The 26,060-nt window shown below is 36.5% G+C and overlaps 1 protein-coding gene across 3 annotated transcripts in view; it reads left to right on the forward strand.

Annotated features, from left to right (window-relative positions):
* The window catches only part of LOC110448376 (neuron navigator 3-like), a 479,162-nt gene that overhangs the window by 410,147 nt on the left and 42,955 nt on the right, over positions 1 to 26,060 (forward strand). The window lies entirely within an intron of this gene.

Here is a 26,060-nt window from a genome sequence, read left to right on the forward strand (position 1 = left end):
TCATAACTTTTCTAGCTAGCTATAGACTTGCTTAAGATTATTTTCAAAAATGTTTCCAAAGTGTTCCTAATTCTGGTGTGATGTCTAACATACTCATTGTGCGTTATACAGCGTCTCGGTCCTACGGTTTGTCTGTTGAACTGGGAGGATTGATCCATCATTAGACTCACCAATCAAAGGGGATGATGTAACATGTGATCGATTACCATGGCCTTCTGTTTCAAGGTCGGGGCCCCCATCTTCATCATCTTACAGCTGTGTTTACCCTGTTGATCAGCTAGCTGAGATCAATGAGGTCATCCTGTAACTATAAGGTAGTCTCAACATCATTAATGGTTTGACCTGTGACCTTTATAATGTCAGTTTCCAAAGCAATTTACCCAAAGGATGGGCATGACCTTTAACCTCTGGTGTTAATTCCTGTGACCTCTGTTGTTGAGATATGTGGTGTGTTTATTATGGCTGTAGGGGAGGAGAAGGAGGGAAATTGTTGATGAACCTGCCATAATTATTACCTTGTCAATCCTGATACATCACTTTGGCCATCAGACTGGTCACTACACACTGGTCAGTCTTCAGTCAGTACTTATCAATGTATACATTGGTCAGTGTCCAGCCTCAGGACCCTCCCCAGTGCCCAGTACTTATCTGTAAAGACCAGCCATAACTCTGGCCTAATTGACCAGGGCCTACTTACAGTTATGTATTCCTAATGGCTTACCGACATAGGGGGTATCAAATGTCCAGTCCTGATCATAACTTACCAATTTACTTTCCTTCTCCATTGAGTTTTGGGACTTCCTGAACAGACCAACTAGAAACTATTTATTTCATGGCATTTTGGAACAGATAGTTAGTATTTGGATATGATTTTGACCATTATGGCATACAAGGTTGTCTGTGACAGCAGGTAGGTGATGTTTTGTGAATTGTACGTTGCTGCAAATATTTGTATGTGATACCGTTCAGGACTGGCTCAACTTGAATGTACAACATTGGGTCCTACAACTCTCTTTGATAAGTTTTAGCAGTTTTGTAGCCCATAGAGATAGGCCCATCCAAGGGGCAAGACCACAGCCTCATTATCATAAATACCACCCAAGGGATCAATATTTTTGTGTGGCATGACCTAATTGTACCTTAATAAACCTTACTGTCATAGTGCCCAACTGTCACAAAAAAAGAAAGAAAATTCAGGAATACTGAAGAATATTACATGTATGTCAATCAATCATTGGAATTTTTATTTTACGAAATTAATTTGTATTTTTTACTTGAAGTGTGTGTATCCCGCTGATGAGACAGTGTTGTTATAATGTAAATAGAATGGCGTTTCTTGTTTGTGTCTGTCATTATCGACTTAGCCAGAAAATGCTGTCATGCCATTTTTTTGGGGGGCAATTAATGTATGTGATATCCCTCTTGCCTTTGTAACAGTTGAAACAGCGAAGAATTTTCAGTTCAAAACATCTAGCATATATCTATGTGCAGAAACAGACAGGAATGCATTCAGAAATTTAAGGAGATAAAAATGCCAACATTGATGAATTCCAGGTAGTTCAGGACGAGAGAAGGGTCTATATCAGAAGAATTCTGTCCTCGACTCCCATAGTTGTAAAAGACAAGCTTTTCACCGCTTTCATCTATCCTGCAAAAAAGAAAAAAACATATTTTGTGATAATCAATCTTGGTCTGGAAGTTTTTCAAACGATTTGATTTCAAAGACAGATATTTCACTAAAGCCATCAATTTTAACAAAAATAGTCAGTTTTTTGGAATTTCAATAAATTTTGTTGTAAAACTTTCCCATCATTCTATTTTAAAAGACAATCAATTTCATCGCAATCATTAATCATTTTAAATATAGAGTAACGGAGTGATTTGAAATATGGCAGTGTAATGTAAATTTCATCACCGTTTTTAAGTCCCAAGGGCAGATAATTGGAAGTAAACACAATGCTAAGTCGATTGTTTGAGGGCGATCAATTTCTTCATTTCAAAATAACATTTTGCAACAATTAAAAGAAGCACTACTATGATTGATATATATGTATGCATTAATGCATGGCGTCAACCAGGTGATATCGTCTAAATATAGAATGTATCAAGGTCATTTGGAGGTCATATTACGTCCTTTAACTCATTCACCCCCTAAGAAACGTTTGAACTCTTCCAATTCAATGGTTGGAAAAGTCCATTATGAAATTTCAGGGGTGAACGAGTTAAGGATGGTATTGATTGTGACTAAGTGACCGAAGAGATTATTTCGCATCAACTCCGTTTAGCCATTTTGCGTATTTCTGGTATATAGTCTAGCCATGAACCGAAAAACTGATAACCATGGATTTCTGAAACAGGACTATTTTTGTGCGAAAATATGTAGATTGTAAGGTTTTCCTAATGACTTTGTTTACCGAAACCGTGATAGGCAAATAGTCCCATATTTATTCCTCTTAATGATGAACCCCCTAGAATGAATACCAACTAGAACATTACGCCAATTTAATCATATTATCAATATGAGACCCTCTCTAAGGACAGCGGTCCTGTATTAGTGTCGCTGACATTTCGTATTCATTACTTTGATGGTCCTTCTGCCGGTCACTCCTCCTAACACGGGTCCGAAATCCGGTCCCAGGATGACCAAAGATCATGTGGCATCGTGGGATTATTTTGAATAGGAATTGAGGCTGTGTGATTGGTCGGTAGATCAGGACGTGTATTGACGTTGTATTTACCCATCTGTCTCCCGGGCCCGACATCTCCAAGGGCTGGTCCTTGTCTCCACTTTCCACATTAATCTTTGGAAATATGGATTTACGGCGAATTTGTCTGACGTAAACTAATTAATGTACCAAAATCTATCAGTTGTAGTCGACCGCAGCTAAAAAATTGCCAGAATATAAGTATACTCGATGCTGCTGTTTCGTGATACAGACTGGCAATATTATAATTCTCAGTATCACTATCAAACAGCAAGCTCGTCACAATCATTGAACTGGAGAGTTAAAAGAAAACCTATGTTTGAGTCTGCAAATTTATTGTTCCCTGCTCATTTTGGTTTTGATGTAGTTTTTGTTCTGAGAGATGCATAGTCTTATAAAACAAAAATGTGAAATGTTAAGTTATCTTTCCAAGGGAAAATTTGTTTTTCAAGTCTGACTTTAGAAAAGATCGAAGGTTTTTTTCCAAAATGTTTAAAGGAAGGGTGACATTTAGATTAGCTTTCATAGAGTTAGAGATGACAGATAGATCATAGATTTGGGATCATCCTATAAGTTATTAAGCTTGTGTTCTTTTTATTTTTTCTTTGAACATACAAATTGTAGTGTAGTCTATTTCATCCTGTAGCTTCATAAAATCTTGTCATGTCAGCTCTTTTGGTTGTTTTTGGTTTTGTTCATATATACTTGCTTTATAGTATCGTATTTCGCCGGAGGTTTATCATACACAAATTTATAATAGGGTCCTTTATTGGAGAGGCCATTATTATATCAGAAGATATTTCGCCTTTGAGTAAAATATCAAAATGCCCTTTTTCTTTGACATGGAATAAAGTCAAATATTGTGGGGCCTGCTGATGTTGTTATCAAAACGTTATAAACCGTTATATTTTATGCCCTGACAAATTTGCACTGTCTGGCCTTTACAACTAGCTCACATTTACTTACTGGTAGTGAAAAGTGTGTATGAAAAATACCTGCATTTTGCTCAAGAACGAAAAATAAAACAGAATTGGAGAAAAGTCTATTTAACACTACATTTCAGCTAAACCGAACCTAGTTTTGTTTACCGTTTATGAGTTTTTTTGTTATTTTCTAAAGTTAGTTGTGATATCTCATTGATCTTGATGTGGACAGTGCTTGTTAAAAATTACCAAAATAAATGATGTTCAAGTTATTGGAAATAGAGTCGAATAATAATAATAATAATAATAATAATAATAATATACAACATTTGATATAGCACCCTATCTAGCTCACATAAGCCAACTACTAGTCCTATGCCACCTGGCTAATATCTCCCTATGTGTATATGCCTGCGTGTGTGCTAATTGTGTGCTGTTTGTAGTGGGACCGTGCTTCCAACAGTATCATTTATAGTGCCACCTCACTTGAATGCTACAGCACAGATACCGCAACACCCACCCCAGACCATTTTATACTCCACCTGGGTTGTTGGAGTTGTGTGGGCAGGAGAAAAACGCTTTCTCTAATATTCCATGCATACGGCGACTTCGGGGATCAAACCCCGGCCGCCTGCTTGGAAGGCCGGAGTGCCAATGGTACATTGGTTTGAGATGGTTGATTATTACGTGTCCCGTTAATATAAAAGATACACATGTGGTATTAATAATGTCTCTGGTTCTTGTTCGTATATTAACATATTATCGAAGATATAGTGATATAACCTGACGTATACCTACATCATCCACAGAAGGAATACAGTGCACTGTAATTAGGTCACTGTGACCTTCACCTCTTTGTCAAAGGTCTAAAGAGTGCAAAGTTTTCCGGGAAATCTTGTCCAGCTGTAAATTTCCAACGCATATCTTGATGAAACTTACATCGGCTTCACCGATAGGAGATTTGCATTGCAATGTATTCAAGTAACTCCTGATAACAGGAAGGCGTATGTTTTTGTTTGCAACAAAAATCTCTAGTTACTTTTCTTCTCCAAACTGAATAAAAGAGTTTGATTACCCCAAATTTTATTACCCCCATCCATACTGATATATTGTGCAAAAAAATCCCTTAATCCATTGCATTAGTGCTTGATTACCATGGTAACGGTTGTCAAGGAGCCTAGACAGGATGGGAAGCATTAGGTGGCTATACTTCCTTAACATTTCACACAATAACCTCCTCTCGAGAAATATCCCTAATACAATTGTGACCGTCTGGTGGTTCCGAAATCTCCCATCAACGCGCAAGGATTCTGTCCAGTGTATTAGTCAAGTCGCGCCTTCTCTACATCAAGACGTCTGCTAAACATGTCAGTGTCACTTCATGTTTAAACACAATGTCTTTCTTTCTGCTTGGTTTCTTTTCGCGATTTCCGCAATCTATCAATATATCATCTGTTGGTGTTGGTAAGGATTTGTTACATTTCTCGCATTATTTCTGGTAGATTTGAAAAGGTCGAGGTCACCGCATGACGTCACCAGGGTGATATCAATACCAATTCCTATATTGTAATACTAATTATAGATTTTCAATTCAATAGAATGAAATTGTGGATTCATATATATCGATCACCTTCATGATTTTGAAAGTAATGAAAGATTAGGTGATGGTCAAGGTCACTGTTCACAGTTCAAGGTCATCACTGTTTGAGATGTATTGTATGTTGGTCTTAATTACTTATGTTTCTTGGAAGTGTAAGTATAGATGACGTAATTTGTCTTCATGGATGGCAGATAAATTTATCTTGATAACAGATGGTACAGCAAAAAAAAAAAGGGTACTGTCGCTATGGAGTGAAGTTTGTGTAAGAATGATGGTATTTACTCTACAAACTACGTTTAGTCGTTCATGGATTTAAAAGATGTACATGTGTATGTGTACGTCTATTGAGGTAATATGCATTACATCTCGGGCGAAAAGGTCGGTTCATTGAGGATAGTACAAGTGTAATTAGGAATTCTTGAGATAAGGGAGATAAGCCCAGTACTTAATACAGGTGACAGGTGTAGATCGGCTTGGCACCAGAACAGGGAGCGGGCCGTCCCTATGACACCTCCATCTGGGTGCATCCCTAGCAGACGGCGCTTTAACTACCAAAACAAATAATTAGGCAGGTCAACAGCAGCAAAACATGGTTATCCTCTCAGAAAACATATGCATGTTATCTTGTCGGCATCAAGTGGGATCAAATACACAATATTATTGGGCGGAGATGGTACAGGTTTGATACCAAGGGCAGCAAGCTACGTCATATCAAATTCTAGTCAGAGTCGATCACCATCCGACACTGGTGCCACACAGATAGGAAGCTAGTGACTATCGTACAATTTTCTTTTAGCTGTCCAAAAAAAATGGCAAGATTATGATTTTATGGCAGGAAAGAGGTTTTTTCTTGGCTTTATATCTCTGACGTTTATTCATATTTTATCATGAAATATATTCGGTGATGATTTTTTTTTTACACCCAGATAACTCGGAGAGAATGTTTTCACCTTGACACACAAAACGTTTGTTTATTTATATTGCGCTAATGATAAAACTATCCTCAAAAATGATCTGGTTTTTTCGACACTATTCCTGGACGAATTTTTCTGAAAAAAATACCAAAGAGTCTGACATATTCAATCAATTCCGCTGGAGGTGCCTCCTAAGTGCAGTCTAACATGATACTACATAACAGTACTTGAATCAAACAAAGACAAATTGAATGTACAATCAATATTTCTCCAATCTAATTTGTGAAAAATAAATCTGTTTTCAGTGGTAGCCAAAAGACATTCTATCACCTGATTTGATTTCTGTACAATTGACAGACATTGCTGGCAGATTCTACACTTCAAATTCTGTCACAAGATGAACGCTAAATTGAGCGGGAATAATGCAGTTGCCGTCTGCAAGTCTTCACTGACTAATTGAAAGCCAACTTCAATGATCAAAAATCATTTCCAGACGACACTAAATGATGGCTACCATCTCTCAACTTTTCCAATGAAATTGGAACGTCTGCTTTTTTCTGTAATTTTTTAAAATCCCATTTCAATTTTAAATAAGTTATCTTCAAATCTCTTAACTTTGAAAACAGGAATGATTTAAATTTTCTAAAAATCTGTCAAAATTGAATTCAATCAGTTTTTCTTCACTTTTTTCATCCTCGACATATTTAACAAGTAAAAGTTTTGAGTGTTGTTTAAATTAAGAATTTTAACCATTAAAAATACATGAATATCAAGTAGGAATACATTAAGTGATTAACAGCCACTGTATTAAATAAAATTTTGTGAATTTATGTCAAACTTGAATATCTGAATTTTGTGAAAATCTGGGCATTGATTCTTGTTTGCAATCAGATCTACAACTTCAAACGATCCAATCAGAAATCTCACTGTGCCAAAACCGGAATTCTGAGTCATAGGACTGAGATGCTGTATACATATTCTTCACAGCTCCATAGCTAGTTTGCGGTGTTATTATCAAATTTGCACTGGATGTGGGCATATGTTAGCATTTTTATCCCAAAATCGGCTCAGTAAATCTCCCCTCTTTAAAGTAGTCAATGATAAAAGCCTCCTCAAATCGGAGGGTAAGCTTGGCCTGCCCCGACAAGGGCAAGGATCTTGGTCCCTTTGGTGTTTGTAAAGATTGTTGGTCTCCATGGCGATAAGGGCTCCTCAGAATGTGTGATAACTCATGATAAACATGGGGAAATAGAATACCTTGAACAGACTACCGTCTGTAGGATGAAAACGTATGTTTTCTTACGTTGTCATACAAGAATCTGTGTTGTTTATTCTTCTTGGGGTTCAAACTAGAACAGAAACAAACAAAAATCGAAAAATTAAAAAAAAAAATAATCATGATTTAATTCTTTTAAGCTAATTATTCTGCATTTGTGGTTTCCTGGTAAAAAGTAATTCTGATCAGAAATTTGTCAGAGGTTAATACTAACAATGCAGGGAGTACACATTCTTGACCTATCTCTATACAAGTAGAAATACCTTGTCTATCTTCTATGTATATACCCCATAACACTATCTGTACCTTTGGGTTTATTTATTCCTGTATTCGTTTTGTTTATCTTGGACCTAGTGAGTGAAAACACGGGGAGGTTTGGGGAGGGAGTGAAGTTAAAATAACTGGTACAGAGATAGGTCCTGTGGATGCCAAAAAGGGTTTGTAACCAGGCTGTGAGGTTATCCAATGGTAGCAGTTTCTGCTTATGTTCCTCACATTAGATTTAAAAAAATTACTGTCAAACCTCCTTTTGTAATCCACCGGCAGGAAAGAGGTACCTGTGTTAAGAGACCACCTGTGTTAAGAGACCACTTTTAATGTTCCCTATTGTAGTGATGTAATTTTAGCTGAACCTGTATTAAGAGACCACCTGTGTTATGAGACCTCGTTTTGGACTTCCAAAGGGTGGTCACTTAACAAAGGTTTGACTGTATATAAAAACTGTACCTTATTTGGAATAAATTTTGAAAATATAACCTAAACTTTGATGTATTGGTGATTTTCTATGAAAGCTATCTCTTTCTGTGCTGCAAAACTAATCATTAAAAGTATGCATAGAATCTTGTGGAATTTCATTTTATCAGAATTTTAAATGTTCTGAATTCTAGAAAAAGACATTTGGACTTTCTAATCTGTGAAAATGATTGTCAGCATTTGAAGAAGAGAAGGGTCCAGCCCTGACTGTGTTCTATTGTATTTTCCCTTTCATCTTTGTTGTTTTTAAAATAGCTTTCTTCATCACCATGATAAGTTAAAAAAGAAAAAATCAATTCAAAAACTTCAATTTGAATAAATGTAATTGTTTAGATATAAGTACAGAGATATTCTATATTGTTCATAAAAGACAAGATGTCTTTTTTGGATAATAAAGATATCAGGAATTTGAAGTTTTGTAGTGAAATTACTGTCACTTTTACAGACAGTTGGCTGTGTATGTTCTCATTAAAATTCAGAAACCTCCTGCAGAGTTAAAAGGTAAATTCTGAAATTCTGTTTTGGTTTGATGTGCTCGCTTTTTTGCCTGCGCAATAGACAGAATGTCTAGGACATTTTAAACAAAAGCATGCTATTTCATATCTGTACCTTTAACAGCTAAAACTTGTACAAGTTCACCCACAGCTAGACTTTCCCATGATCTCTGCAAATTTTATTGAAATTAAAACAGCAAATTTCATATAATATAACATTTGTTATAAATCGGTTCCCATTTTATCACACTAGACCATTTATCTAACTAAAGCTATCTTTGAGAAAAAAACATGTTGCTTGACATTTTACTTCGGTGATGGACGTTAATAGCTTTGGACTCAACAGGGTGGATTTCTACGCGCAGTATTTAAAAAGCAAATGGGATATTTATAACTAAGCTGTCAACAGTATGTTTGGAAAAAAATGTAAGAAGTGAAAAAATTTGTGATATGCACACATTTCACTCTTCGTGAAGATTTTGTGGAATATTTTTGCTAAAATTAGCGATGGTTTGGTATGATGCACCAAGGAGCAATGTCTTTAGAACTAAATGTGGCCTTGAACGACCCTGGGGAAAGTTTATTTTCCCTGGGAAATCTGTAGTGTAGGTAAGAATCGATTTATGAATATTGTTCTTAACAGAAATTATCCGCTATAAATAGCCAAGTAACATATGTTTGGGTACATTGTTGATTCAGAAAGCATGACGAATGTTTGGATGAAGAACGTTGCTTCCTCAGAGGCTGGCTTCGTGATGTATTTTTACTGGAATTTATGAGATGTTTGTTAAGGTTCCATATGCTTGTATGACTTCATCAGCTTCAGATGTAGGTGTTGACGGAAGGTAGGATGATGGGTGGTATCTGTTTGGACTGTGATGGGAGGGGGTGAGTGGGGGGGCTGAATTATATGTTTGTAGCCCCCTGTCACAATAATTGAAGCGACAGCTTCTAAGCTATTGCCTCTACAGCACTGTTGAAAGGAGTTCAGAGTCCAAATGTAACTCAATGTTTGGAGAAATCACACCTGTCTTTAACTTGGAAGGTTTACTGAAAGCATACAAAAATACTCTTTAATCTCAAATTTGTTTTTTTTACCTCCAAGCAGGAAGACAAACCCTAACTCTGATATCTGATTGATGTAAGATTTCTTCTCAGGAATGGTATTAAACCTCCTAAGTGATGTTTTCTCATTGGTCCCAATAGTTGTTGTTCTCGTGGGCGAAATAATGTTTTTCTCCAAAATCCAACAAATAGCTAGAATTTGCATGCCCCCCCCATAAAATGGGGGGGGGGGGGGCATATAGTGTTGCCCATGTCCGTTGTGTCCCTTCCTGTCAAATATCCAATACTGAAACTAATTTCACATGATGAGGAGGGGGGGGGGGCATTCATGTCTTACAGACATTTTCTATTTATGGATTTCTTTTTGTGTTCCGTTTGACCAAAAACTTAAAATTTCTTTTCTTTCACAATTGTTAACCGTGCTTGACCAAATAATCATTAAGCAAGTGCTGCAGGCCCAATTAGTGTTTTGGTTTTCAGTTTGCGATATGCAAACAAAATGAACAGAAAATGCTTTAGTTTGTTTTGAAATGCAATCAATGGAAAACTGTTGAAAAAACACTATCTAATGAAATAACGAGGAAATAAGTTGAAGTGCTTCATCTTAATCAGGTCAATTGGTCCATATGCACTCTGCCAGCGTAGGAACTTCCGCATTGATTGTTTATTCATTAGCTGTAATTCTAAATCTGAATGTGAAGTTGAATACCTAAAGACAGGCAGATGAATTTGAAGAGAACAATTAAGACCCTTTTAAAGTTTTCCTCTTTGTAAAGTTCAAATGGTTCAAGAAATGGCAAAATCCGATCAAGAGGTAATTAGAAATTCAGAGATTTAACTTAAGTTGAAGTCATGGTGCTAAAACATTGTGTGTGGATCAGCTTTGTCAACAGTGTAAATTATGTTAGTGCTGGAAAATGGCTGCGACATGTTCTGTTACAGACACTGATAAACCAGAAAAGGTCTTGGTAAAGCCCAAAGTGTCTTTTTATTGCTGATAATCTCTGCTTATCTGATCACCGGGGTTTCACTGGGATTTGGAATGGCACGATGGACACTCGTATCAGACACTGTATTGTTGTTCTTGGCAATGACAATTGTTCTTAAACGAGGGGCTAGACCCACACCGAAAATTCTCTCAGATTTTTACCCAAATGAAGGTGAACCGTTCTTGATTGGCTTTTTTCCCCATTTCGGTCAGAGAGAAAAATCCAAGCAGTTTTTACACAATGTGTGTTTGTAAAATGGTCATGCTAATATTTATTCTGTGTTGAATCTTTCCTAACTCAAAATTCTTGAGACTCTTAAAAGCTTATTTGGAGAATCGTTTTGCCTAATAGATGGTTCAGCTAAATAACGTGGATTAACCAAATAAAAGTAGGAAATTTAGCAATTCAATTTTTCCTTCAGTAGTTACGTGGTTCAAACGGTTTGGACCGATTAAGGACAGGCTTCCCAGTGTTCAGCTGTTTGTCACCAGTGCATAACCAAATAAAAGTAGGCAACCAAGTTAGTTAAATTGTTCCATCAATGATTCAGTGGTTTCAGAAGAATAAGCAAACAAAAGGCAGGCTTCCCAGTGTTGTGCACTGCTTGACACCGAACCAGCGGGGACACATTGTCGACAATGGTAAAACCAGCCACATGTACCCTGAGAATGTCATGGTTTGGACAAGCTTGTCTAAAACAATCTGCCGTTGCTATTTCTCTGAGCTGGATAATGGAGGGTGATGGCCGTCTGCTTGTGATATTTCTTCTCCATGTTTTCCTTTCCGCTTGCTGATCTCTGTAACAACTGGTTTAGTTTCTCATCTAGAACTGTGTATATGTAAATGATTGTGTTGTGTTAATGAGAAAAACTGATTCTAACCAAGAGCGTTTCTATAACTACTCAGAGGTGAAAGGTCACATGTACATACCGTATCATATTTGTGTTTTTGGGTGAAGTATTTTGCTACAGATTTTCTATCTTCTTTTCTTTTCCTTAGAAATTGCATAATACTTATGTGAAGAGTAATGATTTTATAATTCTTAAGGGTTCTTTACTTTAAATAATGGAATTGTTTGCCTTTTCTACTAAGTAAGCAAGTTAAACACTCATGTAGTCTTTAATCTGGGTTGTGTTCCAACACCAATGGTTTATTTTTATGGTTTTCGCAATGTTGAAACACAGACAAAATGGAATGTTCTATAAAATTGTAGGGATAGATACCTGCATATTTTTACCTCCGTGATTCTTGTTCTTTGCTACTCTAAGTAAAAATGACGATATGCTCTCTGACATTCTCTTTCAGGAAAATCATCAGGTAATGCAATTGAATACAAACTTTTCACATTAGTTGATAAGGTAATTTGTCAGTAGATAATTGGGTGAAGTATAGGTGCATTTGTTGAAATCTGTACTATTGAAGTATTTAGGCACCGTTATTACAAACGTTCACCTTTCCGTGCAGTCTCTGTATAGATTGTGCTCTAATGGTGCCAACAAAATGGTCAGGATGAACTCTGGTCCAGCACACTTTTTGCTCGTCATAAATTGCAGTCAGTGTAACCTTGGACCCATTCCCCAAGGTCAATGTAAGGCTGCTGTTTTTTTCAAGGACAGGGATTCATTTCACTAAAGAGCCAAGTGTGTTGGGCGTGCTAACCTTTTTATGGTCTCCATTAGGACGACATTGTACAGACTTGAGCCGGGAACAATGCTCAAGTTTCACAGATTAAAAAGATTTGTTTCCTTGTTGAATGGGACAGTACAATAAAGCTGTCAGCATTTGGGTTTTACAGCGTAATTGTAGATGCTGGGCAGATTCCGCAGCACTGTTGGGTCCTGTCTCTGCATGGGAATATGCAACAGTCTGTCCCAGTTCTATGTCTGTCACAATGGCCGCCAGTCATGCAAGTGTCAATGCTTTGATTGATCGTGAGAAATTGCCAGGAATGTAAGGGGCTCTCTCTCAGGCCAACCCCCAAATACAAGAAAAAAACTCTTGACACATCCTGACACCCTATACCCCAGCTATCACCTAAAATCATAACGAACTTTCATTAAACCCCATGTGCATCATTTGAAACTCCATTTAGAATTCCTGTGAACTCATTTTGAAAATCTGAGCTCGATTGAAAACTCTGAACTCATTCGGTGCACCTGAGCTAAATTTGGTTAACTCCTCTGCACTCATTTGGAAAACCCTACTAACCTTCTAAACAATTTTGGGAAGAACAGAAAACCATGAACCTCTAATGAACTTGTTTTTAACACCCTTGAACTTATTTGACGAACGCCATTTGTGACTATAGGTTAAGTTGTTCACAGTACATGTAGCAGGTTGTTTCTAAGTTTTCATGCTTTTGAATACCATGCAGCCTACAGTTCTGAAGTTTTAAAGTGTTGCATCCTCTTTAACATGTTCTGTGATCAAGTGCAATGTTTATGTGTATAGGAGTGTTTTTTGGTGTGGCGTTTTTTTTATGACAAGGGAATGGGTCTGTTTGAAACACATGAAGCGTCCATCACCAGTCGGTGCCGTAGAGACAGAGGTGAGCGTGGTGAAGTGGTACATGCAGCTACTGGGGAAGCATTCTTCCTCCTCAATTAAATGGATCATCTAGCTTGTTTTACACAGAGGAACTGCCACAGCATCACCTGGGGGTCATATTTACACCAGGGGAGGAGGCTAATAACACAAGTAGAGTACACAACACACCAACAGTCCCCCTCCTCCCTCTCTCCATCTCTCCTCCCCACTAGAACCTTTTTGTTAAGACGTTCCTTGGACCCAATACCTTGGATGTTTTTCGTCACAGCAAGGGTTAAACCAGACATTGCACTGCAGTGTTCCATAATGGAAGGTCTTGACATAACTAAAGAGACCTGTATTTGAGATACCCAAGATATATTTTATCGTCATTTAGAGGAATGGTATTCGTCATAGCAAGCCTTGCTCAAGACATAGTACTGTTAGAAGGTTTTGGCATATCTGCAGAGACATGTATTCTGGGGATTATTACGGAAAGGTATGTAGTTTATGTTCTCGAATCTGTTTCTAGTTAGACAGGTGGGCTATGATATGTAATTTCTAATGTGCAACTCTTCCAACAAAAATTTGGGAGTAGGGAAGAAAAATGCACCCAAATAAGGACAATTTTGTCAGGCATTGTATTAAGTTATGAAAGAGACTATATTCCAGATTTTGTTTATGCTTGACTACTTTGTATAAATTTTCGATCTAATGATGCATCCCCTGTAAGAAGCTTTGGAATAACCTGAATCAAAGAAAGACTACACCTATTGTGGGTTTGTAGGGTAGAGAGGTTAGGGCGGTAGCCAAACTTGTCTGAATGACATTTGTATATCTGATGAGATCTATGTTACCTCCACTTAACCTCCTGCTCGGAAATCTCTGTCAGGGAAGGCCCCTCGTGTGTCTAATAAAAACTAAAGACCTCTTATGCCAGATAAAAAAAAATGATATCTAGAATGCTTTTGCTTACATAGCTCTGTGCCAAAGAAGAATTAAAACTGGTACGCAAGATTAAAAAAATGGAATTGATTGAAATTAAATGCCCTTGTAACAGGTGGTATGGCATGTTGTGTAGAATTTTGTAAGAAAAGACAAGTTTGATTGGCTGTCTGTCAGAAGTGCTAAAACCTGAATGAAGACACCCAACAGTAGAAATCGTAAAGAGAAGGGTCGTGACTTTAAACATTGATGAAGATGGATTGGTACTTTTAACTCCAAGGGGAATTTGTTTTCGGCTGATGGGAAGGAGTTGAAAGCCAGGAAGTAACAGAATCAGCAAGCTTGACATCTATTCAGAAAAAAATGACACTTCATTCTATTGGATCCAGTAAAGTACACCAGTCATCAATTTAATTTTTCTAAATCTATTCTAACTCAAATTTTTGCAAAACTGTCATCAGTTGAGATATAACAAAAACACTCTTGTCTGGGAAAAAAAAAATCACTAATAGGTTGACAATACTGGAGTCTGAGGTATAGTTTTTAAAAATGTTTATATTAAATTTACTTGCAAAAAACATTGTTCCATAAGCATGATGGAATACCGTGTTTTTTTCCACAGGCTTCTTTTAGACTGATATGTATGGTTTTTATGGTTTTTGGCTAGTGGATAACAGTAAGATTTCATTGAGAAAATGGAGGGGATGCTGTTAGGATGATTTTTTTGTGGAATGGAAGCTCAGTAAGATAGTTGAGACTACTGAGGGTTGATAGAGAGGTAGGGGGTGTCCACCCTAATTAATACCTCCCTGTGGTACAGACTGATTGCTCACATGTGGAAAATGTTTTGTGTCACACAGATGTCACAGCTACTCTGCCATGTCAGCAGTGTTTTATACGAGAGTTTAGGTTTGTTGACAGTTGCTGTCCCTACCAAACCCCTCAACCCCTTCCCCCTCTCCGACATCTCCCCTCCGACCCATCAGCCCCACTTCCCATCTCCTCCCCTCAGCTCTGCCCCCTCCCACTCAACCCCGACCCCTCTCCGACACCTTCCCTCCGACCCCTCAACCCCCTCCCCTCTCTGACTCCTCCCTTCTGACCCCTTAACTCCCTCCCCTTCCCTCCGACCCCTCAACTCCATCCCCCACTCGGACTCCTCTCCTCTTCCCCAAAGGGGGTAAACTGTGCATGTCTGTTCTGTATTATAAAACCTTGGTTTTAAGTCTACATTGTCTAATACTATCTATCCTCACAGTGTTGATCCTGACAGACAGAAGACTTGTTGTCCACATCTTCTAAATAAACGTTTATTGTTCACATCTTTAAGATTAACTTTGACAGCCATTGCATTTACAGTAAAACCTCACAATACTGTCACTATTATACAGTAAAACCTTGTTATACTGCCACCATTATACAGTAAAACCTTGTTATACTGCCAATGTTATATAGTAAAATTTTGATATACTGCCATCATTTGTTTAGGAAATGTTAGTGTTATAAAAGGGCTGTCAATATAAGGAGTTAAGTATAAATAAAATGTTAAAAAAGTGCAGGGAAAATTGGACCTTCAAATACATTGACAGTAATTAAAATTAGCAAGATGGCAAATTAAATGAGGGACATAATTTTGAGATTTTACATGGGGGGGGGAAAGTCAGAAATTAGTTTGGATTCATGCATTATTCATTTCAAAGGAAAACGAGTTTATAGTGAGAATTATACAAAATTCTTGATATTCCTGATTAGAATATTTTTAAAACTGAACTTGAGCTGTGACGCAAAATCCCACTGGTGAATACAGCTGTATGTAGACAGACAGATTTTGTCAGGAGATTTGGTACGTTCAGCTAAAAGTGGATTAGATTTGATGTCGGGGATAAGGAGAGGTCCTGATGGTTTAATATCAACAAATTATTTGGATGTTGAGTGGAAAGGTTACAGAAGTGAACTCAAATCTAAGTGGGATACCTGTCTGTTGGAAAATTCCCTAAAGATATATACTCTTACCAATTATTTGTATTTTTTTACTGAAAAGTTTATTTTTTCTGACCTTTAGCTTTTGAAAAAAATGAGAATTGTCTATATTCGTGTGAAGTTGAAACCTTCTGCACTTGCATCGACAAGCCTGACAAAAAATGTGTATGTTTTATTCTCATTTCCTTTAATGAGCCTAGAAAATAACACTTACTTTATGGCTATTTCCCTAGTTAAAGCTTATCAAAACAGTTTTTATTATTGATCCATAAGTTCTCGAAAATTTAATTGGCAAAAGATACAACTTGCTCCAGCCTTAAATCTGTAATAATGAGTTTACCAGCTCCAGAATTAACAAACAAAAATGGTGGAGTTCTATTTACTGTGGGCAGATTCAACATTCCCCAGTTTTTGTCAGCAGAGACATGCTGATATGCAGGGTTATTTGATCTGCAGTTGAGAACTTCCAATGGGAGTTATCGGATTTTTTGTAAAATTGTCACAAATTTCGATGCACATTGCACATATTTAGCAGCTGTGTTCACTCGACTGTTGCACTGCGTCCCTGCACGCTGTCTTTGTGGAAAAGGTTTACACAGTGAATTTAACCTGCCAAACATATTACAGAGGTGGCGTATCTCGCCCAGGACTTATCAGAAATCTTGGATCCCTATGACAGCTTGTGCAGTAAAATCTCGGGAGATCAAAAACTCGAGCAGCTGTTTTCCGATATACCTCCAACATTTACATCATGTTAGATTTTTATATTGTTTTAATGTGTTTTCTTTTGTCCACGGTAAATGTATAAGAATCTCTAGCAAATTAATGCTAGCTAGACTGGCTATGGGGGGATCAGAACATTGCGGAATGTAATGGAATTAATTTCTATAAAGATTATCACAATAGAAGGGCTTGCCCACGTTTTTATTTGTATTGAATGAAGGAAAAAACAACATATTTAATCTTAACTAGGAGATTTACAATCTTAACAGATCAAAGAGAGAAATATTGTTCTGATAATATAGTTTTTTTCCGTGTTTAATCTTTTGTTAAACAGTCGGAGAAGCCTTTTGTCTGTTGTTAGTTACTGATTATTAATGGAAGGAACAAACTGGATATCGATCAAAACATTTGAAAAATCAAAATGGTCATATATTCCTCTTGACTTGGGATCAAAGGTTGATCAGTCGGACTCAGATTTGAACAGGTTCATTTAAATAGTCTTCCTTACTGACTTCTTACGGCTTGTTTGCGTATCTGTATAAAATATAGATGTATTCCGACAGAACGTGAACTTAAGTAATGTTTAGACAATGTAATTTCATTCAGATTGTTTTCATATAATTTCAAAGTTTTATGTTGTACGAATTCTGGTACTTTGAAAAGAGGTATTTTTGAACACATTTGTCTTTATTTCAAAGTGCTATCTTCAAGTTATATTGATTTTTTTGGTGAATTGGAAGTTCGTATCAATTTACTTTGAAGTCGTTTTGATAAAAGTCTGCAAAAGAAATGTATACATGATACACGAAATACACCTCTTGGATATATCAGGAGATACCTCATGCTTACATGTTGTGAATGATGGATCAATGTGTGACTGTTTGAAATATACAGTCATTTTCAGAGATAGCGTCTGGTTGTGTGATGCTGGGGAGATCTGGTGTAATGTTATAACAGGTCAGAGCCCTGACAGGCCCTCAGGCCACGGATCTGCACATCATGGAGTTATCTCCCCTGTAAACCGAGCTCTTTTGACAGTGCACTATCAGTAAAGACTATGGCAGCTCCCCTAGGGCAGAATGATTCACTCTGTATTGACATGACAGATCTTATACATGTAATGCTACGAGATTTATTAGTACAGTTTGTTCTCTAAGCTTAAACATCAAACCAAAATAATTTTGCTGATATTTTTTTTCTAAAGAAAATTGATGTTTTTCGTCTTTTTTTTGTGTGATTGTAATTATTTAGGATCTTAACAAAAAAAAACTTTTTTTAAATAAATCTAAAAAAAATGCCAACAGGAATAATATATATGACTATGAGGTACATTGAAGCTAACTACGCTCTGAGCGACTGTATTTTCTGATTACTACAATGAGAGATGGGTCCAGACTTCAAATAAATGAACATAAGTAAAGTCAGACCTGTAACAAGTCTGGCTGAAAGGTACAGCATGTAGCGGCCCTACTCACCCAGACATTGTGTGTGTTTGTTGGTGTTCATCTGTCAGTCGACATTACCCCAGACTTGCATCAGGCAGATTTCATTCCTCCTAACATTTCTCCTTGTCGAGCTCCACCATATGGGGTGTTGATTTTAAGTGGAACAACAGAATGTGTCGCCATTTGTTTGTAACGTGTAGCACCAAGTTACTTAAAAGTGAAAAAAAACAAACGCAAATTGCATTAAGTGGAGACAACATAATGATGACTGCATTGAAATGACATCATTCCTTCTTTCACCCATCCACCCCTGCATACACATTTGAACTCTTCCAATTCAAAGGTTGGGATAGTTCATTATGAAATTTCAGGGTTGATTGAGCTAAATTGTCTTTGATGTAGTTTTCTGCTCAAATGAAAGCTGTTATATCGGCGCTATTTAAGATTCAATAATAAAAAGAACCACTTCTGCAATTTCAACTTGATTTGCCTTGCTGATACTTATTTCATTTTGTGTAAAATATGTTATTTTGACAATGTGAAAAGTTGTTTGCAGCTGTTAAGATTGTTTCATTATGAAATTCAAATAACGCATGATAAATTGTACATAATTAAGTCAATTTGAATATGAAATCTTTCCCATCTTAGAACAATTTTCACTAGGAATCGAAGTATTAATATGTTTTCCATTAATTACATTTTTGTCTGTAACATTTTCCTTAACAAAATATTTATCAAAAGGATCAATTTTAAATTTCTTAACTACCTCAATCAAACCAAGCCCTTTTAGTAGTTTTCACATCATTTTATCAGGGGGAGATAATTGATAAAGGTAGATAACTCTAAAGTCTGATCTACTTAATCATACACTAATACCCCGAGGCTACAATATGAATCAATTTGTCTTGCTTTGTTTGTCTTATAAAGCCTGCGTTGTTTTTAATTAATAGATGGTTCAATACATTTTACTTGTTCAAATAACGATCAGTCGCAGGTTTGAAAAAAAAGTACAAGAGGACAATTTTATCGAATAAACGACAGACTGTAAAATCGAAGCTTGCGATTCGGTCAGATATACTCCATCAGTGACAATTTCTGCAAAATCAATTACTTATGTAATCAAAAGATTTCATTACAGTGTATCAAATAACGTGGCCATCGTTCGCTCTGAAATTAATGATGTCGTTATCGCATATCAAAATGACAAGTGTTGTTTGACTCGACTGTACTTTAATGTGCGGGTGAGGTACGTGTCGCTAAAGTACATGAAATCTTTCCGTAATAGGTATTGCGTGTCAACAATGTAACAAAAATGGCTTCCGTTTGTACCGTTATTTATGGGAGAGTTACAGACTCATGTCTATAAATAGCACTCTAGGTTTCCAGGAGTATACTTGTAAAAGGTATTGATCCCGTATGGTCCCCCACTTCATCTTTAGATTCCTGATTTATTAACATCTCTTGGGTCGTCTCTGACCCCCATGATAGGATGTTAAATCTGACGGTATAATTGATTTGAAGACTTTTAATTACGTCAAGCAATTGTGGATTTTCTCGTAGAGGACCACAGATTGGTTTGCTTTCTGAAAAGAAACTGTCTTGTTTGAAAATTACAATCCATTTCTGTCAATTCTTGCTAAATAAAAAATTGTTCGGATTATTTCCTGCTACTGATGCTTATCTTCCTGGTTAAAGATTGATTTTGACGAATTTTGGTCGAATTGTCGAATAGTAACACTAATTACAGTGTATTGGGTATATTAGTTGTCTAGAACTCATGAAAAAGTTTTTAACTTTACTAAAATTTCTGTGCCAACATTTCAAGGAACGTAAAAAACAACAACAAAAGGAAACGGTGATAAATGTCTTAAACAGCTATCGGGCAGGATGCAGTCCCTGATTGTTAGCTAGTGTGTAATTAACTTCGGACCAAGCTTCTGTTGATAATACCAAATAATACATGTGTTTGCATGGCAACTGGAACTTGATATCAACATCATCATGAATATCACGGATTCATTTTCTATTTTAGTATCTGTGCAAATTCACAATCATTTTCTTAACACATCCATGTTGGAAATTTAATACTGTTTGAAAGAATAAAAAGTTAACTTTTTTTGGGACTTTCGAAATGACCGCAGCTGATATCTGTTACCAATTTTGTGGTATTTCTTACTCTCTATGATACTTCGGCTAATTTAAGCAAATGTCAAAATGTCATCCCATAAGACAAATGATAACTTGCTATTTGAGAAGTACTTGATTTGTATTGAGGCTCGGGACATCTTGTTGTAACAAATGGTAGATGATGCATTGCCGTGATTCACCGTGGTAGTTCGTGGTAGTTCTGAATATTGTAGATCAGATAGGGTCATAAACAGGTCTGTAGGACTACTCAATCACGATTCAAGATGACCAATGATAGACTTGTCATCTTTGATTGGTCAGTACTTGTGAATGTCCATGGTAAGAAAAGGAAAGAGTAATTTTACGATTCTGGGACTTGTATAAAAATGGATCTAGGTCCCCGGGAAAAAAAAATCAATACAGCTCTCGTATGTATTGTATTTACTTTGCTGTTATTATCGTACTCAATGCATGTATAATTTGTGGAATTCTGTCGAACGTAGTATTTCCATCTGCCAAACAACATATCGACAAGCACTCTGGTTGTGGAGATCCGATGACTGGCCCTTGTCTGTTTCCAAGTTACAAGACTCCAAATCTGAAGAGCTCGCCTTTTGGTGTTATTAACTGATAATTACAGATACTTCTTTCCCAACGACATATTGAAGTTGGTTATTACCCGATTGTGCAGTGAATTACAACTCAAAGAGTGAAACTTAAACCTGCCGTGATTGACAAGGTCACAAGCAAGGTCAGATTAGAAACGGAGGATAAAGCTACGGACTTTGTGTATTTAGCAACCGTACAACTGATAAAACGCCAACAAAGGAAAGCTTTTAAATCTAAGTCAGAAAGACGGAGTAATTTATGGAGGATGATATCAAAAAATAAATACCGAAATATGCAAATATGATGTCGGTTTAATAGGGGTCAGTCCGAAAAAATGTTGCTGATGGAAAAAAGATAAAGGTTTACGAAGAAAAGCTTTTAATGTACAAACGTCTGAAATGTTTTTTAGTGCCTTTGGCTCTATCTTTGCTGTGGATTTTCAAAATAATCGGTTTTTGGTACGTGCGAGTTTGCACCAGATTTCAAGAGCAGGGTCTGTTTCCCATACCGAGGTGATGTCTTATCTGCAGTGGGCTGGGGTTTTTCACGTTGCAGGGAGGAGTAGGATTAGTAATAGGGGTTTGAAAGCTTCAAAGATGAAATCATCGTAAGACAAAATATTTCTTCAGACTTTTATATTCTGAAATAAAAAAAAATAAAAAAATAATATCATGACTGCATAGATATCAAAACAAGAACAAATATTGGTCGGCTTCCAAGATATAACGAAAATTTGACAGGTTTTGATACGTGATTGTAGAAATTTTAAGCCTGGCAAAAGATGGAGAGGAGAAACTTGATCCTTCATATCAGGACAATATGAGTTCATCACATCAAAAACACACAATTTGGAAGTTGTCATTTTTATTCATCTCTGTTGGAAGTTCCTAAAATGAAATCTTTTCTGCAGATGTCTTCAAAAATTTTTTATAATTTTTACCTCCTGTTTTTGGCGGATGATAAATGAAAGATTATTTTATCTGAAACATTCATAAATGATTCCCTAATAATCTCCGAGCAGTGATATGCTTTTTCGAATGGCAGAAGATCATGTTTCGGACATCCTGGCAGACCCATGTTTTCAATGTACATGTACCTGCAGCTGTTTACATACATACTCAGGAGTAGGGGACTGAGCAAGGGTTTCACTCCTCTCAAAGGTTATGTTCATCAAATTATTTATCCTGCTACTTGCCTCCGTAGTATTTTTGGTACATACTATTTACGTGGCCGACTATTATTGATCTCTCTGAACCTGGTATGTATCTGTTCCATTAAACCCACTTCCCTTTCATTAACTCATTCACCCCTGAAATTCCATAATGAACTATTCCAACCTTTGAATTGGAAGAGCTCAAATGTGTCTTCAGGGATGAATGAGTTAACCTATCAGTTCTGAGTAGAGTTACCTTTACCTGAATCTTTCAAATTACGGAAAGTAAAATTTACCCATAATGCTTTGTAATCAATTCCAATAGGACTTTTCTTCATGGTGTTGTATCATGATATTGTTCTAAAGCATTTTTAGACTAAAAAAAATCCTGAATACAAATGTATACTTTGGTATCTGCAAAAGTTGTCTGAAAGATTATAAATGGTTTTAATTATTGGATTAATTATCAAAGGGCGACATTAGGCTGTAATATTAACAAAGTTGTGATTACAAAATCCTAATTTTTATAGTTTTCTTCATAACATGCACTTAATTACAGACATATGGGTTTTTATTTCAATGAGCCTTTTGAAGTATATATTATATAAAATCTATGATGTGGATACTTTTTGTAGCTATGTACCCAAGTAAAAGTTCACAACCATGTCAAGTTTACGAACACATTTTCTTTAAATAGCAAAGCTTCCTGAAGCCGGTAAGATTCTTCTCCGATATTTGTAGTAATCGTTTATATATAAGGTAATTAATTCCAACTAACTATTCCAACGAGCTGCTATGGAATTTATGTACGTAGGAAGGAGAATTTCTGATAAACAGGAACACGTGTACGGACCATTTCATCAGACAGATGGTGTTTGTAGTTCGGCTTCATCAAGTAGAAAACACATGTATATGATCCAACAGGTTAACAGGTATCCATGATCGATTATTTTTCGAAGTGAATTCGGTAAATGAATTGGTATTTCATATTTGTATGAAGATGGACCATATAGAAAATGTTACAGTACTCTATGACCCAGTGTCTTAGACAGACAACTTACATCAAGACGCAGATTCCCAATCAAAGCCTATATTCAGCATTGCATAATTTTTCAAATCAATTTCAATTTTTGTGACAGTTAAAAAGCCTCATTTATAAATTGACTGTTCTGGTCTTGTTTCGGTCATTTTCATTTTGTTGTTTACTTGATTTTGATCATTTAAAATTGTATTGTTATATTTCTGTTATACTCAAAGCAGAAAAGATAAAGTATATTTCTGTCATTATTTTAATAAGACACTGTCCTATATAGATTTTAGTAGTTCTTTTTTTAAGTATTTTTCACTGCTGTATTGTAGTACAAAGTTTCCGACGCTTAGGTACAAATGTAGGTTAATTTTCTGTCTAAGTTTAGCCTACAGGTAATGGGGATTTCCTGTCCAGAAGTGATTCAGACATATTGGGTTTCCCTCGCTTCAGGAGGACGGGTTTACCAGAGTACCTAATCTGAATCAAAGATGTAAATTTAATCCCGAAAAGATATTTCACCAGTGGAAGATTGACTGTTGGTCAGTGCATTTAGAAAAAAAGGGGAGATAATCGCTAGAACAATTTGTTACTTCAGAGTCTTAAAAATGCTGTTTAGTCAAATATATGATACAACACATTCACAAGGAACATGCATTCTTATAAGGAAGTGATTTGTGTATCCAACTGATGAATGACATTTAACTCATTCACCCCTGAAATTTCATAATGAACTATTCCAACCTTTGAATAGGAAGGGTTCATATGTGTCTTCAGGGGTGAATGAGTTTAAGCATCAACATACCTGTTGTTTCACCTGCATTTTTGCAGGTTTACCTGAACACGACCTCAATAACCTGTACAGATCATAGTGTGTTTGAAATCTTCTGCATTTGAAAGCTTATCCCTACTTTGAGTTAAAAATCAGCTTTTCTCAGCTTTAAATGTAAAGTTAATCCTCAGAAAAGATAAACTGGTATATTTTAAGGCATATTCGGGTAGTTTCAGAGCCTTTCTACTGATTTTGATAATATTGAAAATTTGACATACTGAAATGATCGGCGGTTAGTAGACTTGATCTGCATTTTGACCAAATTTGACCTTGATCATCAAACCAGACTTGGTATATATTTAACCACTGTAGACCATAATGGACTCATCCTTATCAATGCATGGTAGAGTCTACTAAAGTTACATAGGGGTGAAAGGGTTAAGCCATTTTGCCTAAATGTCTTGCTAATTTCTTAAGTCTTTTGACCCCTAGCAGTAGATGTAAACATGATTATAGAAATATAGTCGTCTACTGAATTTTACTGATCATTCAAATTATTCTTGATTATCCCTCTCTGGTTCTAAAGGTGATTTGCTAACAATTGGTTTCGTGGATGGTATTTTTTTTTATTACATTATAAAAAGGCTTTTCAAAGAAAGATCCGGAGTTCATTACGTTTCATGACAATTTCGAACTTTGTAAAAGGACCTGGATTGCTTGTGACTCAGAATACACATGATTTAATGTGCAGGTGGGTACTTGTATGGGCTATATTCAAGGCAGTGTACCTGAAGCAATACACTTGAGAACAATACGGCAGAGAAAATGAATCCCTAGTTGATTAGGGTCAATTTGTCGGGGACGTAGGACTGTATACAATCCAACCATGAGTAGAGAAAAGCCAATCTTCGTACCCTAGAATCCAATAGTATAGGAGGCCAAACAAGACATGAGTAATTAGCCCGTTTATGATCGGGGATGATTCATTTCCCAAAAGTCACGGGGAGGCTTGACTTAATTGTCATGGAACTTAACGAGAATATTAGATGTCAAATTTTAATGAATGTTTGTTTTATGTCGGGCAGGTTGTGGAGACATTGTTATAGCCACTCGATCCATAGAACATTTGATACAATATACAGGGTCCTTAAGTGGGAAACGGTTGAACCGTTATGTTGACTGAATTTACGACATGTTCTGAAAAATAGGACTTGTATGTTTTAATAGTAATTTAGGTGATGGACTTGAAGAAAACTGTCAGATCAAAACAAATATATAGAATTTTAACCCTTTCACCACTGTAGACCATAATGAACTCATCCATATCAATGCATGGTAGAGTCTACTAAAGTAACATAGGGGTGAAAGGGTTAACTGTGTTATAAGGAATTGCTGAAATAGAGATGTACAGCTTTGAATAATGCTTCAAGCATCTTTGAAATGATACAGATGTCTAAAAAATTAATTTTTTGGCTGCTCTGTAAAGAGTTGTGGCGACCCTGAAGTGAGAAGTGACACCAGGGTTTTGTCAAAGTTGAACCCCGGTTACGTCGGTGTTGGTTTCACTGATGGCTACTGACACATCCTGTAGCCTCTAACCCCAGAGTATACCCTCTAACAAAAGTATGGTGCCTGATATACATTTATAGATATACAACCACCGTTTTTTCCCCCTACCAATGTCCCAGTGGAGACTGAATGTATTTGTTCAGCTATTATACAAAAGCCATTCTAATGGTCCAAGGTATCGTCATGGCTACAGACACATTTGGCCATCTCGTCCGTAGGTATGTTTTAATGATTTGGTTGTTGGTACGTACCCCCAGGGGACAATAGTAAGGGTCTGTATGTATAGATAACAATACAGTGTGATACTTACCATTACCTACATATGTGATATCGAACTGTTCCACTTACTTGTGCAATAAATAAAAAAATGTTTGACCATTGTCCAAGTTGTGTGTCTGAGTGCCCTATATGTTTGTAATCTACACGTCGAACCCTTTGTGAGAGATTAACTGTGTTTGTTATGTT

This window comes from Mizuhopecten yessoensis, unplaced genomic scaffold, assembly GCF_002113885.1.
Source record: "Mizuhopecten yessoensis strain PY_sf001 unplaced genomic scaffold, ASM211388v2 scaffold4025, whole genome shotgun sequence".
Taxonomy (NCBI): domain Eukaryota; kingdom Metazoa; phylum Mollusca; class Bivalvia; order Pectinida; family Pectinidae; genus Mizuhopecten; species Mizuhopecten yessoensis.